This window comes from Neophocaena asiaeorientalis, unplaced genomic scaffold (assembly GCF_003031525.2).
Source record: "Neophocaena asiaeorientalis asiaeorientalis breed wild unplaced genomic scaffold, Neophocaena_asiaeorientalis_V1.1 scaffold450, whole genome shotgun sequence".
Classification (NCBI taxonomy): Eukaryota; Metazoa; Chordata; class Mammalia; order Artiodactyla; family Phocoenidae; genus Neophocaena; species Neophocaena asiaeorientalis.
The window spans coordinates 3,858,624-3,864,064 of record NW_020175674.1 but is presented as its reverse complement, the minus strand read 5'-3'; the positions used below and the strand labels follow the sequence as shown (position 1 = coordinate 3,864,064).

At 41.2% G+C, this 5,441-nt stretch overlaps 1 pseudogene; it reads left to right on the top strand.

The window, feature by feature from the left end:
* The first annotated feature begins 2,060 nt into the window (after positions 1-2,060).
* On the top strand, positions 2,061-2,385 carry LOC112390823 (DNA-directed RNA polymerase II subunit RPB11-a pseudogene; annotated as a pseudogene).
* The last annotated feature ends 3,056 nt before the right edge of the window (positions 2,386-5,441 follow it).

Below are 5,441 nucleotides of genomic sequence, written 5' to 3'. Positions count from 1 at the left end.
GTAGAAGAATATCTGTAAAATTTTGGTCAAGGGGAAGATTTTAAGGTAGTAGGTAGGAAACTTAGAAAACGCAGTTATATTTAACCTGTCTCTCTATAGAAATATATATAGATACACACACATATGTGCATGTATGTATGTATTTAATACGTATCTTATGCAAAACAGTGAACTGGGAAAAATATATGCAATTAGAATACTATCAGAAGATATAACAAGTTGCTCTTCCTAATATACGAATGACTGATAAAAGAAAAAGCAAGTTATAAATGAAAAAAAGCCAAAGAAAATAAACTCTAAAGATGTTCTTCCTCACTAGTGAATCAGAAGTGCAAACTATACAAAAAAATCAGATGAAAATTTTAACTCATCACATAAGCCAAACAAACAAACAAGTAACATCATCCAACTATAGTGAAGTATGCTGGCTACCCAGCTGCTGGGGCTGTGAATTGATTGAATAAATATAATAGACTTCAAGCGATTTCTGGTGAATAATACTTACTAATAACATTAACGCTAGCTGTCTGGGCTTAAAACATGTTAGCAAAGTATCTTTCAGAACTGTGTGTAGGGTAGAATGAAATCATATTCACTATTAATGTTATATGTCCTTACAGAGAAAGACAAATATCACGTGATATCACTTATATGTGGAATCCACACACACACAAAAATGATACAAGTGAACTTATCTAAAAATAGAAATAGACCCACAGACATAGAAAACAAACTTATGGTTACCAAAGGGGAAAGGGGAGAGGGATAAGTTAAGAGGTTGGGATTAACGCATACACACTACTATATATATAAAATAGATAAATAACAAGGACCTACTGTATACCACAGGGAACTATACTCAGTATTTTGTAATAGCCTATAAGGGAAAAGAATCTGCAAAAGAATATATACATATGTGTGTGTGTGTACATATATATGTGAACATATATAACTGAACTGCTGTGCTGTACATCTGAAACTAACTTGACATTGTAAATCAACTCTACTTCAATAAAATTAAGAAGAAAAGCAAAGCAAAATAAAGCTATGTGCCCTTATGTGTTTTAGAAAATGAGAATTGCTATTAACCAGCTGGGTAATTTGCCTTATGCAGTAGCCCTTCAGTTTGCTTAGACGGCCACTCTGGCAATGGGCTAGGGGTAGAAGGCACAGGGCTGGCTTTGGGCCGAGGCTGCCCACGGCCTCATCCCTTCCCTGCTGCAGTGGCCAGGGAGTCTGGTGCTGCTGATGACACAGGTGGGGGAAGCTTCCCGATGGCATCAGACTGGATGTGAATGAAAAGGAAGCCTTTACTGGGTTACACTACTGAGATTTGCGGGTCAATATCTGGTCCTTGTGGTCTAGCCCAACCCAACTAAAACAACAATACAGATAGTATTCTTTAGGGACTATAGAACAAACATAGTCTCTCTATATAACATAGAGAGAATGTATATATACATTTTCTCTCTATTGTAAAAAATATATATATTAAAAACATATATATGTTTTACACATATATGTTTTATACATACATATTATGTTATATATGTTTTACATATATAAATATTTACATTTATGTTTTTACATACACATACATATTTATAAAACATTTACATTTTATACATATACACATTTATGTCATATATGTTTTATATACATATATATGTATATATAAAATATATATATTCAAATGCAGTTAAATATAAATGCATTTCTTTCTAAGTCTCCTACCTATCTTAAGGTCTCTCCCTTGACCAAAATTGTACAAATAGTCTTCTACATATTCTTTTGTTTTTATATTTAGCTTTTACATTTTGCTCCTATTAAAATTTCATTTAAAGCATTCAGACACATCTTACACAAACTAGCATCCTCGATTGGATGAACTATTTTGGATCATTTGGAAGCACTTTTGAGATCTTATATCACTTTCAGGTTGTTATATAAATAGATCATCACTCACCTGTATTTACACTTGTTAACTGAGCGCCAGGCTATGGTCCTGATTAAGATGCTTCGAGTCTACTTCTTGTGGCGGCGGCAGCTGCGATGCTAAGATGAATGCCTCTCCCGCCTTCAAGTCGTTCTTGTTCTTCGAGTGCGAGAACAAGATCAAGGCACCCGATGCCTGTTTGTTCATCTCCAACAAGGAGGACCACGCGCTAGGAAACATCATCAGATCGCAGCTGCTGAAGGCCCCCCAGGTGCTGTTTGCTGGCTACAAATTCCCCCATGCCTTGCAGCACAAGACCCTCATCGTGTGCTGACCGCACTGGATGCCAGCCTTCACCCAATGCCATCACAGACCGCTTCCGCGAGCTCTCCCTGCTGGAAGAGCGCGTCCGACTGGCCGTCAGAGACAAGCAAGAAGGAATTGAGTAGCGGGCTGCACCTGGCCCTTCTCCAGGCACCAGGTGGACAAGAACACTTCTTCCAGCCGTGGGCCTCCTTGTAGAAATTCCAGCGAGCCCCTCACCCCTGACACCGATGTGTCCTGTACATAGAGTCTGTTTCACCTTCCTAATAAAGTGTGGCAGGAAAAGACCCAGCTGCGGGCGGAGGCAGAGGTGACTTCCAAGCCATGGACCGTCAGTTCAGCGGAGCTAGAGGACCTGTTCCGAAGCCACTCGGGGGCCTCATTTCAAAGCGGCCTGGCCCGGAGACCCAGATTTCTGTCTGAGAGCATGGCAGGAACAAACTCATCTGGACAAAAACTGGGAACCTGCGGCTGCCAGGCAGTGTCTGAAGCAGAGGGAAACTGAAAGCCCATGTGCTTCTAGAAGCCTCAGCTGCCAGACCTGCTTGCCTCAGATGGGGCCCACAAACAGCTCTCCCCAGGCCTCTCTTACATAGTGGAGTTTAGTAAAAATAGTCACCGATAAAAAAGCAATCAATCAATCAACTTCACATACCTGTTCTGAACGTCCTGTCCTAACACCCCATTCTTTGGAATTCTTACCCCATTTCATGGTTCCAAGTTCTTCTGCTTTCTCCCTCGCTCTCCTGGGGCGTGGTCCTCAGCCTTGCTTTCCCCACTGTCACTTTTGGACCCATGGAGCACCGTTCCCAAACTGTGATCCATGGACGATTCAGCTTCTCCTTTCAGGCTCCAGCCTTGGACCCAGGGGCCTTGTACCTTTAGAATGCCTTACTTGGTCATTCAACCCCAAAACCTCAGCAGTGGGGTAGGGGAGAAGGTCAACACCCTTAGGTGGTGATAGCAATAGAGTGGGAAAGCCATCATCAGAACTTCTCTCTCTCTCAAAGTCAAGGTTAATAATCCAACATCAAAAACCATTGTGAAATTCTATGAATACTTGGATTATTAGGCAGTTTCCACACTTGGATTTTTCATGGGTCCTGAATTGCCAAGTGAACAAAGCTTGGAAAATTCTTGTTAATAAGTTCATTATTAACAAGTAGGTAACTTTTAACATAGCACACCTAGTTTTACAGACCTGGTTATAGTGCCTGGAAGCTGTTAGCTGATACTCTGAGATACTGCAGGAAATCATTACTTCATAGAGGTAGGCTTTTTCTAGAGAGCTAGGATTAATTATATTTCAATAATTTGTCTTTATGAAGATACCACGGTAGTCATTTTTCCTTAGTGAAAATAAGATGAAGCTGGACCTAAATAAATCCTAAATGTTCATCAATTAAAGAGTAGTTATATAAATTATTTTTTTATTTGTGTCATGTAATCTCATGCAACTATGAAAATCAAAACTAGAAAGACAAGGTTGGAGCATAGACGATTAGCATGAAATAATGCTACAAGAAAGAGAAGAACATGGTGTTTCCTTTAAGGTTAAAAAATCCCACCCATGGCCCCTGAGTAGGGAATTCAGTGGTATAGCTGTTCTGAACGAAGGTTGATCAAAGAATATTCTTCATGTTTGGATGGACTTTCAAAGGTGGGTGCTGCTGAGGAATTCATTGCCACGAGAACTTGGACAGCTTTCCCAGAGAGGAAATAGTTGAACACAAGGTCTTCATGGTTGATCCTAATCCCCAAGCCTCGCACTAAATATGGAGAAGGGGGGCGGGGAGGGGTTGCAGTTGCCGTTGGGAAGTTTACCAGAAAAACATGAGACGCATGATACACAAGCTTTGTGTAGAGACACTGATGAAAATTTGGGAAGGAGGGGATGGAGGTGGGAGGGCAAGGGCCGGGGTGATGGTGGGCTCTATTTTGAGCACAATATTTAACAACGACCATTTGGTGTTTTCTTCAAACACAACTTCTTCTATAGATTTTTTCTCCTATTCCCAAGCACTGGTGCCAAATTTGGAGTAAAACTGAAAACTAAAATGAGTCAAAGAATGAGCTGGACAATGTGTGTGTGTGTGTGTAGGAGTGTGATATAAAGAAGGCAAAAATTTCCTGTTCTGTGTTGGGAGTTTTAATGATGTCAAGAGGAGGACCATTTTTCCTGTTCAGAGCAGCAATGGTTTGTGTAGAAGTGAGGCCAGAATCACACCCATCACAGAGACTCCAGCTGTGGCCAGCGCAGATGGGATTAGCGGAGAGAGAGGAGTATGATGGCCGTTTGGAAGCCCATGGCTCCTGAACTAAATGGGACAAAATTCATCTCTCCACTGCATCTTCAGGGTGTATATTCCCTCCGTGAGGTCTGGGGAAACAGGAGTCATATAACCACATAAAATGTGCATAGAAGAAGATGTTGAATAGACTTTTCTCAAAGTCCTGGAACCAGGGACAGCACTTTGAAATTGGAGGCTGTGTACTTCATTTATTAAAACCTTGGGCTTTAGGGCAAGAGAGCCTGGGTTTGCATCCTGGCTGCCTCACCTCCTGGTATATAACCTTCAGTAGATTCCGTAAACTTTGTGCTTTAATTTCTTTATCTGTGAAATGTGGTTGCTGTGAGGATTAAATGAGCTAATATCTATAAGAGAATCAGCACAGTTTCTGGCCCATAAAGTTCAGCTATGAGGACGGTGATAATGACTACGATGAAGGTAAAGATTAAGGCTCAAGGCTGAGTAAAAGGAAGCCAGCTCGTGATCCATATTTTAAAGAAAATCCTCCACAATGGGATCAAGGTATCTCTAGACCTCATTTACAGGGGGCAGAACTGGCCATGTCAGCTCCAGGGAACACCACAAAATTCTTTGCCTTCTCTCACAGACACATTCGATGTTAGGCTGGGTAGTTTGGGGTACTGTAACAGGATGTGGGGTCGGCAGCACACACAAAATCTATGTGAGTGCTGTTGGTCAGAGGGTGGCTTTCCTCTGTGCGGATGTTTAGGAGCCAAAGTTCCTTGCATGCTGTGCGCTGACCATCTCGACCATCCCTCTGGGCATAACAGTCCTCTGCATTGAACTGACAGAATGAGGAAGAGAAAGCAAAAAGCCACCAGCATCTTTTTTTTTTTTTTACATCTTTATTGGAGTATAATTGCTTTACA